The following is a 15,329-nucleotide window of genomic DNA, read 5'->3' as shown; positions in this document are numbered from 1 at the left end:
CTGGACTTCTCCAGCTAGATATGACTTCATTCCACTGTTGTTGTTCAATATATTCTCTGATATCTTTCTCCCAAGCTTCAGTGCATTGGCACCTCTGATGAGATGATAAAAAATTGATACACCACCTTTCTTAAGGCCAGCATATCATAGCAAACTTTGAATTTTAGTATTTGGGTCACATTCAGAACTCATGACTCATAAAAGAAGACAGTGCCAGAGTTGGAGATATTTCCTGAAGTCTTTATTTGTCAGACTGTAATTTTGTTTTAGATATTCAAAGGTAACCATGTGACCATTATCATACAGATCCCCCAGATGCAGGCATCTTGCTTTTGCCCACTGGTACCAGCAGAATGGCTTTTTAGCTATTCAAATCTCAGCGTTAAACCATATTGATGCTTCAGATGTCAATGAAAGATTACTTTTAGCATGACAGTGCACCATTTTCCAACTTTCCCTTGAGAATTCTAACACAGGACTATGAACTGGTAGAGACCAACCCATCTGTGACACAAAAGTTTCAGTGCAGAAAGCATCAAGTATTTCTTGACAGGGGACTCTATGAGGGGGTAATTTTTGACAGTTGTGCAAGTGAGAAAGAACAATGATATCAGTCTAATCTTGGAAGGGATAGTCCCCCAAAACATCTTTGTTACTAATGACACAGGTGGCTGATAAGTGAACAGCATCCTGTTCCTCGTACGTGGTGCTCATGCTCTGTAGGTGCTAGCGAACATCCTGGAAATCGGCCAGAACAGCGGCGTGACATACATGAGAATGAATATGATTGAGCGGCATCATGTTGATAGATTACAGAAGTAAAAATAGGCTTGTGTTGTGACATGTGGCAGTCATTTGAGGACATTAGCAGAAACCATGGTTACATGTGTGGCGTGGTGGCCCTCCAATGTGTTGGGTAGAAAAGGGGCCCTTGCAAGTTTAGTTTAGTCTTTCTTTTACTTTAATCAATTTTATTGAACAATAAAAAATACAAGCAATAAAAACAACAATAAATTACATCATTAGCAACATATAAGCAACAACTGTACAACTCAAATAATATTAGTCATGTGCAAAAGGTGTAGGAAGAAAGTTGAAAACTTTTCTAGTCCTACTTCCCTTTAGTCCTCATGCATTAATCAGTTTACAGCCATCAGTGTCCCCGATAGATTACACCAAAAAAGAATTCTCATTAATCTGAACACTTTACTGCATTAAATACAAATATTTAGAGTTATGCCTTCAAATAATCAAACCCATCTCTATCATGGTAATATTTAAAGTTTAAGAATTAATGGATTTACATTTGGTAGAAGGGAAGAAACGTAATTCCAGCTGAATGCTAATGTTGCTTCACATGTAAGGCAAGTTTCCCATATTAATTTTTTTAAGACAATAATATGTCAGTGCTGCGTTCACAACTTGTTCCAGCTGCCCCAAAGTGGCCAAAAGATCAGTTATTAAAGGTTTACAACATGTCAAGTTTACAACTCCATGTAATGGGATGGATTCATTTGCAACTGATGGCCAGTTATTACCAGTCCAACTTTCCACTGATGGCTGATTGACTGGATGTTCTTTCTTTATTGCAACAGAAATACTGGACAGACTCTGATGTGTCAGTCGTTTTTCACTGTAAGAACTAAAATACAAGGGAGCACAATAAGAAGTGTAATGAAGTAGACGGAATTGGCTGTGAAAATCTGGAACAGGAAGAAGTCTATAAAACATAGTGCCAATGGATGACCTGCTGAAAAGGCATTCACAGTTTACAGGCTCTGACACTACACTTAGAGAACCATTGTTTGTCTGTGAGAGAAAATTTATACTTCATTTAATGGGATGCAAAAACTGTTGCTCCCACTTACAGACCAGATGTGATTAATGTTTACACACTTCATGGATCAGGACCAGCTTCACATCATCAGGCACACTCACTTTGACTTCTATAAGTGAAGTGTCCTACACTCTTAAAACAAGGGTTCTAAAAGAGCTGAGGTTCTATCCAGAACCATTTGCTTCTAAAGAACCCTCTTTTTTTTGAAGAAATAGTTTGTCAAGGGTTCTTTGTAAGACTGGGGGTTTCATTAAAACCCTTTTCATTCAAAGAACCCTTTCTGAAAGAGGGAGTTCTTCAAGAATGGTTCAGATCCTTCGTTTCTATACCATAATATAAAGGGTTCTCTGTGTAGCCCCCTGGGTTGGTTCTAGATAAAATCATTTGGATATAAAAGGGTTCTTGATAAAACCCCCTGAGTGGGTTCCAGATAAAACCCTTGGGTTATACAAGGGTTCTTGACAAAAAACCCCACATGGATTCTACATAAAACTCTTGGAATATGAAAAGGTTCTCGATAGAAACTCACAGGTGCGTTCTAGATAAAACTGCTGGAATAAGAAAGGGTTCTCAGTGGAACCCCTTGGGTGGGTTGTTGTTAACACCTTTAGATGGTGAAAAGGTTCTTGAAAGAACTCTCATGCAGTTTTATAGAGTTTTATAGATGGAATCATTACACCATGGAAGGGTGCTCTTTAGAAGCTCTCACAGGGGGTTCTGGGTCGAACCTTCCACAGATGGTTCTATGAACTTTTCGAAAGGGTTCTACAAGGTTTCTACTAGGAACAAAAATGGGTTCTCTAATGGGGACAATCCAGACAACCCTAGGTTCTCATTTGCATCTTTATTTCTAAGAGTGCAAGTGAACACCTCACAGACCAAAGTCTTAACGCTTCCCAGCATTCAAACACGCCCGCTCTGGATGCTATAACAAACCAGCAGATAGCATCAAGGCATTTTCATCTCCACCCGCTGTTCCCTTTCAAGCTGGGGAGCAAATGAAGTTGCATATTGACAAGAGATTTTACAGCATACCACACTCGTTACACTGAAGATCCTGTTTAGAAAGCCATTCGTTATGGCACGAGCTGCCCACTCAGTTTGCAGCCGTTTCTCAGCATTCTCCGCATTCAGAGAGCAATGGCTGCTTTATGTTTGATCAGGCTGCTCTCGCTGCGGCGCTGTGGTATGCCCTGTGCCAGCTGTCACCGGAGTGACCTCTAATTATCACTGAGCTCCAGGCTTTAATGTCCTCGTGAGTGGGTGTGTGTTTATGTGTGTGTTCCAACTCTCTCCATAACCAAGTAAATACCCTCCAGCACGTAGTAGCGATCCTGATCAAGGAGTGCTGCTGTTGCCTGTGTGTGTGTGTGTGTGTGTGTGGGCATGCGTACATGTATATATTATTTGCATGCCTTTGTGCCTGTTTGTATGTGTGTGTTTGTGTGTGTGTGTGGCACATAAAAGTTAAAGGCTGCTTTATTGGTGTTTACAACGGAGCGGAAAGTAGAAAAGGCGCAACATTTTCCCACCTGTAACCAAAAAGGAGGCGATGCTGTTTTAATTAAGGATGGGATATTCCACCCTCCCACGCTCTGGCTGTAGGTGGACACACACATACATCCACTCACCCACACATGCCTTCCACTTGTTGACCCGCTGTGCCAGTCTGATCTCGTCTTTCTAGCAGCCCATAAAGGCAGCCTGCAGTGTGGACAGCCCCTTCACACTCAAGGGTCCTTCTCAGATCTCATTACAGTGTATTACAGCTAAGCCCACCATGTGTTCCCACAGTGGAAAATCCTGCTGTTCTCAAGGTATGGCTGAAAAACCATTAATTCCACCTCCCCCCATATTACGCTTATACAATCTCCCATTCCTGATGTTCATAAAACCAGCGCGGGCTCTCCGGGGCGCTGAGATACCAGCTGCGTGGACGGTGTTCCTCCACTATATGAGCAATGAACGAGGGGTGCCACATGCAAGCCTGCAGGGCCTCATCTCATTGCTCACAGCAGGAGCCGCTCAGCTCATAATGTTGAGAAATGGTTTATGAAAAAAGAAAAGAATGTGAGATATTCTCTGAATGAAATCTCACAGGATGTGAAACCTCCAGCAGGGCTCGCAGCACTAAATCAAGACAGAAGGGGCTTCATTAATTTGCTTTTTTGTTTATCTCCCTGTGTCAACGCTGGTATTTTTAGAGTAAATGTGGAGCGGTTCATTCAACAGCTGTGACCCACCTGGGATGAGTGCGTTCATGTATGTTTGTATGAGGGTGAATGCTGTTATTAGTTCATGGTCACCTTCCCGGCTCGGCAGCCAGTGATGGCTGGGTGGGGTGTGAACCAGAGCCAGGCCACACACACCTCATACGTGGCTTCAGTGTTTACGTCTCACGGTTTCATCCTCGGCTGTATGGATTACAGTCAGAGGCACCCAAACAGTCTGCTCCGGATACTCTCTGACAAATAAAGGTGCTAACTAGAACCAGAAAGAGTTCTTTGGCACATCCCCAAAGGAGAAAACTTTTTAATTCCTGGCAGAGCCAAAGTCGTAAGATTCAACTTAGAAACCTTTCAGAGAGTTCTATAAAGGGTTCTGCCTTGCACCATCTGTGAAAAGTTTCACCCAGAACCCTTTATGAGAGGTTCTACAGAGAACCCTTCTATTGTATAATGGTTGCACCCAGAACCTTTCCACCTTCTAAGGGTGCTAACAAGAACCCCCTCCAGGGTCTCTACAGAGAACCCTTCTTTATTACAATGGTTTTATCTGGAACCCAGCCAGGAGGTTCTACCAAAATTAATTTTTTCATTACATCATTTTTCATCTACAGTAGAACCCACCCAGGCTTTTCTACCAAAAACCTTTGGAATATAAAAGGGTTTTTGGTTTTGGTTTTACCAAGAACCCTTTATATTATGGTACAAAGAGACCTTGACAAGAGTTCTTCAATGATCTCAACAATCCCTGAAGAAAACTTTCTTCCAAAAAGGGTTTTTAATGAAACCATTCATTCTATGAAGAACATATGATGAATCCATTCTTCAAAAAAGGGTTCTTCACAAGCAAATGGTTCTCAGCCCTCCAGAAGGAACCCATTTGGAGAGAGTTCTCTCTAGAACCGAACAGAAAGTTTTCTGCCCAGAACCTTCTGTGAGAGGTTTCACCCAGAACCACCTATGAGAGGTTCCATAGAGAACCTCTCTATGGTGTAATGGTTCCACCCAGAACTCTGTCAGGTGGTTTTATCCAGAACCTGTCCACCTTCTAGGGTGCTAACAAGTACCCACTCAGGGGTTTACACCGAGAACATTTCTTTATTACAAGGGTTTCCTCTTGAACCCACCCATGGTGTTCTACCAAGAACCTTTTTATATTCCAAAGGTTTTATCTAGAACTCTCTCAAGTGGTTCTACTGAGAACCCATTTATATCACGTTAAGTTTTTCATCGAGAACCCACGCAAGGGTTTTATCCAGAACCAATGGTTCCACCCAGAACCAGTCTGGGGTTTTATCCAGAACCTTTCCACCTTCTAAGCATTTAACAAGAACCCACCCAGGGGGGTTCTACCGAGTACCCTTTTATATTATAACTTTTGACAAAAGAGTTCTTCAAGGGTCTCAGCAATCCTTGAAGAACCCTTTCTTCAAAAAAGGTTCTCCACAAGCAAATGGTTCTGAGTAGAACCTCAGCCCTTCAGGAAGAACCTTTTTGGAACCCATTATTTCTAAGAGTGTACAGTGTTGGCAGTCAGATATATTAGCCTGTACGGCTCCACCTGGGAGAGCTAAAGAGCTCAGATAGCAGATCCTCCTCACGCTGATACTGATGTATGATCTGATACAGCGTGTCAAAAATGTCGAGATAGTGTGTGAAGAACCTCAACCCGCTGCACAGAGGGATCTGAGATGGGGAGGCCTGAACTCTGCGTCTACAAAAATAATAATAACATGCTTCTTTGTAGCTCCCCCCGTGTCGAAATCCCAGCCTGCTGCGATCACAGGGGCAAGAACGAATTCCTGTCTGGAGATGCCAGAAGTTGTTAGTCTGAGCAGCGGTGCTCATTCGCTCAGCTCACCCCAATCAGACAAGAAGGAGGGAAGATGAGGGCACTGCTATACAAGGAAGTGCTTCAGCCAGGCTAACACACACGAGGAGATGGACATGTTTGCACACTCTTAACTGAACACGAGGCGATTAAATCAGTCAAGGTAAACAGAGCTAAGGTTAGCAAGGCAATAATACCTGCACTTTAACAGAGGTTTCCCTTCTTTCTTACATTCGTACAACCTCTCTGCAATTTATACCCTCTTTTTTTCCCTTGCTTTTTTCATACTTGCTTTCCAGTGAGACCTTTGCCTGGGTAGGCAGTGACCTATCAGTGTGGCATTATGTCTAAATTAAGAGGCAAGCTCAGGAGCTGAAAAGTGAAGGTGGGAGTGCCAAAAACTGCAGTCCCTTGAATGGCCACTTGAGGCTGGCTAAAAAAGTGGGTCATTCCTCATAGAACCCCATATTAAAATGTCCAGATTTACAGCAGACATATGATGTCTGCATGCAAACATGTTTACAGCCAGTTACAAAAACCACACCTCTTTAAATTATATTAAGGCTTAAATTTATGCATAATTAAGTGTGTGGCTGCTTTGGGTAACAGGTGGGTGACAGATGGCTAGCTGCTTGGCTGCTGCTTCATACGGGTGATTCAACTCCATTCACGCTCCACCTCTCTGCCCATTTCTAGATTAGCTAGCAATTAGCCGAGTCAGGCACTGACAAGGTGCCAACTGCCAGAGCCACCATACTGGGAGCTTCAAAATGGCTCTTCTGAAACCTGTGGGTGACAGCTCAGAGGCTCCGTCCACCATTTATTATACTGTCTGTGGTCTACATGCACTTACTGCTTCAACCTGAGTTTATATTATGCATGGATAGACATGCAGGTGTTGGTTTCCCTCCCATTTTGTTTCAGGCTCTCTTGTGAATGCAATATTTTAGTCAAGGATGAACTGACACTAGATACTGGAATCTTGGGGTCAAAGGTCACTGTGAAGGCTGGTAAACTGGTAAAAAAAAAACAAAAAAAAAAACAATAAAAAACATCATAGCCAGACCTCTCCCCACAACGCTCACAAGTGGAGAAAGGTCTGACTTCACCTACACACAGCCTAGTCACAGTCTGCTATAGCTGATAAAAAACACCCTGCCTTGTTTACATTTCCTTAAACCAATCACAAACATCTTGCAGTGATGGTGCTGCTGCAAAATAGTTTTGAGGGGGAACTTGTTTCAGTGGAACATTTGCACAATGGGAGGCGGGCACTGGGATTGAAATGGCTACATCATAGCTGTTAGCTTGTTCATGTTTGTACCATTAGTGCCCATGGTGCTAATTTGCCATTTTCAGCATATAGGTTTAGGACGTGTAGGTGTGTCTGACTTTGAAAACGTATACGCAAACTCTGCGATGCTGCTTGGAGGAAGTGACCAGTGGCAGGACTGATAGCTGCAGCATGCAACCAATGATTCAGACTAGTTTAAATGGCAAAACGGTGAGCAACGGTGGCTTTAAGATACCAGACGCTGCAGATGTTAGCCAATCAGCAGTGATGTGTATTTACACACCACCAAATTAAAAAGGCAGTGCTGTGTGTTTGTGTATACAACAGAATGTTAAACGTGGCATTGTTTCTGTTTGATTAAAGGTTTTACTACATTTTGTCAGAGCTGAATGCAGTCCAGTTATGATATAACCGATGCTATCGCAGTATCTAGGGTAACCTCTTCAGGAGCCGCCATTGTTTGTTTGAGACAATTCACATCAGTGGATGCTTCTCACTGCTAGTAGTCCCCCCTAGAATGCTGATTGGTTGCACCACTTTTGGTGCAGATACAAATGGATAACTTCAAGCCTGGCAAAATGGATTTTCACGTGATCTCGCTAATCCAGCTGCCTCACAAAGTCCTTCCTATTTGATCTCCTCTACTTCTTCTATTACTTCTACTACTTCTACTTTTTCATTTCTCTCCATCCTTCTTTCATATCTCATTTTTTCTCTCTTTTTTGCCTTTTTACACCACCTGTCTACTCCCTTTCCCCTTATCTGCCTGTCCCTACAGTCCCCATGCTTTACTTTCTCCTGGCTTATCTTCTTTCTTCCACTCTTCCCATCTTTTTTCCCTTTCAGTCTTCAAACCTACTGACCTCCTTTCTCTCTTCCTCCCCTCTTCCCTCCCCTCTATCTCAGAGCACCTCAGACACTTGAACTCACACTGTGTCTTTGTACCTGTCTGATAAAATGACAGGCCGACACTGGGCGGAGGGGGTTGCACTTGCACACTGAGCTCTATGTGTACAGTGTGACAGCTCTTAAACGCAGTGGCCTCTGTAGTGACAGGCTGCTGAGCACTGTGGTTGATGGGACACAGTTAAAGTTACAGCAGCAGATGGAAAAGCGTTACGGAGAGGCATGCAGAGCTACTTCACATGCCCCCTGCCTTTGTGCAGCAGCAGCGTATAGTATATGGCCGTGTATTAAAAGCAGAGCGTCACATATATCTTCTGCTCAAACACATCCTTGGCAACCAGGAAAGGGAGGCTCATAGCTTTCCCACATTGCACCTGGGTGAATTTTGAACCGTCCACACTCGTTCACTCCCCTTCCTTCTTCATTTGTCTTTTCCGCTTGTATTTTCTCTCTCCGCCCAGTATTTGACACCTCTGAGCTATCATCCTTACCGTTGATTTATTTCCATTAGGTGCAAAAGGTAGTCCCACCTCAAAGGATGTGGCAGGTAGCGTGGTGCTACACCACAGGGCCTTGCGGTTTGCATTGTTTTCCTCCTTCACTGACGTCATCTGACATTCATACCTACCTCATACCCTGCAAAATGGCTGATCTCGTTACCATTCAGCAGGCGGAATTCAAGAAGAATAAATCCTCGGCTGTGTAAGAGTTTATAGGGCTCCCTGGATGTTATTTATCCCCACAGCCAGAGGGAGATCCCATGTGAGTACAAGGCATTCAGGGGTTAATGTGAAATCCTCCTTATTCCCCTCATACAGAATGATTTATTCCTCTGACTTAAGTTGTAGCACATGTGTCTCGCATGGACAGAGCAGCACATCGGATATGACTGCTGCCCCTGATGTCGAGGGAGTCATTTGTCCAGGGTCCAGAGGGGTCAGTTTTGACCCTACAATCAGGAAAGTCTGCTGGCTGTGCCGTGCATATCAGTTATTGTGCATACTGAACCTTAAAAGTTGTGTAAAGCAACAATTAATATGTGTTTTGAGTTTGTTGCAACACAGAAACATATTGTTAACCTCACAGTCAAATTTAAATTATTAAAGTATATAAAATTAAGTCTCAAAACTGAAAAAATTTGCCATTTTCTCTGCTCTGAAACACTGGGGGCATGTCCACTCTGCTGTCTCAGTGTCAAACACCATTATGACTTGAAAACGACCTGAAGCATGGATGCTCCAACTAGCAGCTTTATGGGACATGTCCAGACCTGTTTGAGCCACCAGAGCCAGAGGACGGTGACAGGATGATATTTGTTTTTTCTTCTGGGTCAGGTTGTTGGAACTGAAGTGAGCTGAAGTGAACTGCTGGGCTGATTTGGTTACCTTGCGAGGCAGCTGGATTCATGAGATCACGCTAGAATCCATTTTGCCAGTCTTCAAGTTATCAATTTGTTTTTTGTTTTTTATTTGTTTTTTTTTATCTGTCATGGGATTGGGATGGGACAGGACTATTTTGGTGGGAGTGGGATGGCACAAAGGTGGTAATCAACTACGGTGTCACTGTCCTATTTGGACTCAGAGAGTTGCTGAAGGTACGCTCCTTAACTGACCGTTATGGAGGGTAAGGGGTGGTGGTGGCTTATAAAGTGTTGGGGGACCATGGCCCCGGCACATCACCGAGTTATGTTTCAGGTCCACCCAAAAATTCCTGAACACAGAAATTGTGAGCACCAGTTTAACAATCAAACTCCACAATTTGGAACTACATAGTTTTCAGTGTTTTCACATTTTCAGCAATTATTTTCTATCATGTATAATGTGTTTAGAGGAAAAAGGTTCTTTGTCCTTGACAAGCAGGAAGCTTGAACTCAAGTACCAACATCTGGCGAGCTGTCATGCTAACAACCATCCCGGGATAAACACAAAGCAGAATATGAGCTCCAGCAACTGACAAACCGTTTTGTTCACACTGAGAACAGGCGTTGTACAGTCACCAGATCTGCTATTTAATGACAAGAGAGCCTGGATGTGCCTGCAGGCTCAAATCTGTAAGAGCCATTAAGGTGAGCAGCAAAGGTTAGCAATCAGGATGTCAAAGCCTTGTCGAGGCTTAAAATACACCATTGTCCCTATTGAAGGTGTATTTTCACCCTCCTTCACCATTGTCCATACCCATCTCCAGTATCCACTTGGCTTCTATTCTTAGCTCTATTGTAGCAGGGATTATGGTGACATGTTGTCTATTATGGCTCTTACAGCAGCTGCAGCATCCGTGGCTGCAGGACAACCTCAGGTCACTCAGTGTGAGTTACAGGTGTCTTTACACGCAGCTGTGCTCCAGGATAAAGTTACATGTTGGCTGATGAAGCCTGTTCACTGTGATGGATACTGTTTGGAGTAAAGTTTCTGTCATTAGCTAAAAGGACACTTTCAAATAAAGAACACATCTTAAATTTTAGTCATGGTTAATATAGTTACTAATGCTTAAAGGAATCGTTCAACAGTTTGGAAAAAATGCTACACTGTAAAAAAAAATTGTTGGGACGACTTAAAATATTAATGCAACACAAGGCAATAAATCTGTGTTTTGAGCCCAACTCAAAAGCTTAAGTTTTAAAATATATCTTAAAAAGTTTTGCTGACCTCTAATCTTTAGTTGAAATATTTTTTTTCTTCAGTTTGTTTTAGAAACTAATGAAAAATTTTTTAAAATGGTCACAGTGAGCTGTGAACCTGATTTATGTTTTTTTTAGTGCCTGAAAATTTTGTTTTAATTGGAATATGTTAAAATTTATTAATTTAAATTTACTCTCACTTCAATAAGTTTACTCAATATTTAAAAAAGTTGAGGGTTAGATTAAGTCAGTCCACACTGGCTACTGGGGGCTGGCTAAATACACAGTTAATGATTGAGTTTCCATGCTGCAAAGCCATACAATTCACTAAGCCTTGCTTCCAAAAGCAAATAAACTACATTTATCGTACTGTATGTACCTGTGATGACCCATGACACATGCTGCCACACAGCTCATCTAAACGTCAGTAACCCTCCTGCATGCACCTTCGTTTTCTTTCTCGGTTACATTTAATGGTTCACTTACTCACTTAGTTAACCTTCTGACCTCATTCATATGACATCTACGTGCACATACAAACAGGGCACATAAATGATGACACATAACTTTTGTCATACAACATACACGTTTATTTAGCATAAGTTGACAGCACGTTAGTTTCTATTTGTAGTGCACACATTTAGGTAACGTCTGTACAGTCACACTTCAGTTTGTCTAAATTAGTTTGCCTTAAAGGGATAGTCAATTCAGGGTCGGGTTTATTTTGATAGTTCAGGTTTCTTTTGATAGTTTGATAGTTTATTTTGAAGGTTGGTTTTCAATTTTTAGTCCACAAAACACTGTTGGAGTTTCACTGTGTTGCAGAATCTCCCAAACAATGGAAGAGAATGGTGAACAGTTTTCAAATGTAAAAAACAACTGTGGAAAAAATACACGTAAAATGCCTTCATACTTCTTGTCTGGCGTAATCTTAGTCTCCTAAAGTCCCAGCATGCCGTTTACACACCATCACAACACACACACACACAGTTCAGACACAGCTTCAGGCTAAAAATATGGTATAAATAAAAAAAAAAAATCAGTCAACTTGGCATGTTGGGGCTGTAAGAGACTTGGATTACACCAGACAAGCAGTATGAAGGCATTTTATGTTTTTATTCTGTTGTTTTTTTAATTTGAAAACTGGTCACCATTCACTTCTATTGTTTGGGAGATTCTGCAACACTGTTTTCCTGTGAAACTCCGGGAAAAACTGATCTGATCAGCCATTACACATGTTCCCCCTTTTGTGTGCATGTGATGTATAACAGGAAATTAGCTGCTGTAATAAGGACCATAACAAAAAAGACACAGGCTAGCTGTTTCCTTCTGTTTCTAGTCTTTATGCTAGGCTAAGCTAATTGACTGCTGGCTGTATATTTACAGGAGCATACAGATATGAGAGTGGTATCTTCTCATCTAACTCCAACATAATATGTATTTTGGCCTGAGATGCTCTGCAGCCAGATGGTATAAGGTCAAACAGTCAGTGGACAGACTGTTTCTTGTACAATTAAACAGTTTTTCTTTTTTGTTTTTTGTTTTTTTGTTTAAATCTAATCAAGTGATATTTGGATCCCTCACTTGAATGTGAGCTGGGAATCCAAACGGTACTGTATGTTTATTTGTGCAATGTAATGGTGTATTAGTGATCTGCAGAGAATAATAAACGGTATTGACTGTTAGTTGATTAATATCTTTGTGAGCCATCCAAAGTCAGTAGTACAGTAAGTTACCGTGGAAACTGTTTCTATGTTGAGATTTTCACAACACAGTAGCAAAAATCGACAAAGCTGCTTGTTTTAGGAACAGCACGCAAGGTTTTAGTGCTGTTTCACTCTGTGAGAAATACTTCAGATACTTGCACTGAACGAGCGTGTCAGGATTCAGTGTCTTGTTTAAGGACACACATGACTTAACTATTTAGAAAGCAAAGCCAACAACCAAAAGATCTTTAGAGTTCAGTGGACATTAAATTTGATGCATAATGTTTCAGCACTTACTGTGTCAAGTTCAAACATCATCCACATATCACAGTTGTGGAGAAGGACAGTCTACATGTATAAAAATATAAGAGTGTAAATTCTGGTGACCTCTTGAGTCCTGCAGTGCTGTATTTTCATGACAGCTGTTGCCAAAAGACCCCATGTCACTGCACCACACATGGCAGGACGACAATGAACACAGAACAGAGGAGGAGAAACCAGCAGACTGAACACTTAAACACCGTGATAAACTTGTCTTTAACAAGGAAAGTTACAATTTCCCACTGAGTAAAACACATCAGGAGTCAAAGTCAGGTCAGTCTGTCAATCAGGCGACGGCGCCTCACTGCAGCGATCCTCACTGGGGTGATCAGGTGGAATATTTTCATACTGCAGAGCAGTTTGACCTCCTTGTCCCCTACTGCACACCATCTGGACTGTCTGTGTATTTGTTCACCTGTAATATAATACTTCCCTGCAACAAACAAGTGGGGTATTCCCCTTCCTGTGAGTTAAAGAGCCTCCATTGTGCAATAAGTCAGTCCTGCACTTATAGCACCAAACAATAAACAGAGAACACATCATTTCATTCATCAGAATGAATTAGACAGTGATATGATATTTTTGGTGTTTTAAGTGAACCGTGAATATGACGATAAGGAGGATTAAAAATGGTACGTTAGGGGAAAAGTTTATTAGCATTAGGAATGAATGACATTTCTTTTTCTTGCCATTGTCTTTCACTTGCTTTATTATTCTTATTAGTATTATTTTAAAGTGAACTGCTAGTCTCCCAGTACTTTTAAAGCAAAATTAGGCAAGAATTGGTACTTTTTGCAATTTGGCATCCCTACAGTCACAATTAATTTACTGTAAATATGGACTACTGCACATGTGGTCTTATTGTGTTTACATTAAGCCAGAGGTCTTCTACATTTTTAAATGAGGCCAAGGACCCCTTAGATAACTGAGAGACGGATCAGGGACCCCCTACTACATACAATATATTGCATTTAATATTTTCGTATCAGCAGCAGTTTTAGCATGGTCAGTGTTTTGCTGGTGTTTTCTGAGGTGCAGGGTTTGTCTCTTGCATGTCATATTATAAAACAATCAATTGTAGTTCATAAAAATGTCTGTACACTTGTGATAATAATACAGCTAATTGGCCAATATGTCTTAACAACATTAGTAATCTAGTCTCCTGTTATAGATAGGTGCCACACAGTAATTTAGCTAGCTCACATGATAATATGAGGATTCATGGGTAGCCTTTTGTCAATGTTGTGTTTATTTAATTTGTTTTTGGCTGCTAATGCACCAACTTATCTTTGCCAATAATGTTGTAATGTGTAATTCATGTTAAAGTCGAACTTTCAAAGAATTATCAAAAAAAATCTGGCATCCCCTGCAGTAGTCTCACACAGCCCAGTCTCTCTCCACAGTGTTCAGCACTGGTGAAGTCCAGCTCCACACATACACAGTGTGCTACAGGGAAAGAAACACCCTGCCTTGTTTGCTTTTCTTGAAACCAATCACAAATGTCTTGGGCGGGGCTAAGTCCAGGATGCTGCAATGGTGCTGCTGCAAAATCGTGTCGAGGGGGAGCTTGTGTCGGTGGAACAATTGCACGTTGGGAGGCGAGCTCTGGTATTAAAATAACAACACCACTGTGAAAGAAAAGCTCACAGCACTTAGCTTGTTTTCATTATAACATTATATAACATAACATTCGCACCCAAGATGCTAATTTGCTGTTTTCAGTGTGTAGGCTGCAACGAAGAGGTTGTTGTTTTTTCCTGGGGACTTTGAAAACGCTGTGATGCCACTTGAAGCAAGTGACCAATGGCAGACTTATACCAGCGGTGGGCATCCAATGAGTCAAAGTACACTGCGGTAATTCTGATGACCCCTTAAGGGTTGCAGACCCCCTATTGAAGACCCATTCATTAGACTACTTGTGATCAAGTCAACAACTTTTCTAACACAGTGCAACAACACAAATGATAGCAAGCCTGCTAATATTACTCACTAGACCCTAGATTCTCAAACTATGGTATGTGTACCACTGGTGGTACAAGAGCTGCCGATAGCAGTATGTGAAGGAATGTCAGAATTTTTGGGGGGAAATAACTGCTAAAAATATATACTATAAAACGCATTCAAAATGCTACAACATTTGAGATGAAATACATAAAATATGAGATCACTGAAATGTAATTTAAAATAAGTTTACTGTATTTTTGTTCAAATATCAGCCTGTTACCAGTGGTCATGAGTTGTGACAGCAAGATAGTAAGCATAGGTAACTGAAAATTAATGGTTCAAAACAAAAAGAAGTGCAGATCAGGAGGAGATTATTTCAAGCGACTGTGTTGAAAATGAAGTGGACGACAGTGACAGCGACGACTGAAGAAGTGCCAGTGAAGTGTGTGAAGCCCCTGATAGCTTACAGCGCAAAACAGTAAGGTGGTACTTGCAGAGCTCGATGATTTGTGAGGTGGTACACGGCATAAAAAGTTTGAGAAACACTGCACTAGACCAACAGCAAGAAGACAGCCAGCTCAGCATCTGTCCTGCAGCCTGTCAACCAATTCCTCCAGGCGGTCCAAAGCTCCTGTGTTAGCAGTGTAA

Source organism: Lutjanus erythropterus, chromosome 11 (assembly GCF_056507025.1).
Source record: "Lutjanus erythropterus isolate fLutEry1 chromosome 11, fLutEry1.hap2, whole genome shotgun sequence".
Taxonomy (NCBI): domain Eukaryota; kingdom Metazoa; phylum Chordata; class Actinopteri; order Lutjaniformes; family Lutjanidae; genus Lutjanus; species Lutjanus erythropterus.
This window is presented reverse-complemented; position numbering follows the sequence as displayed.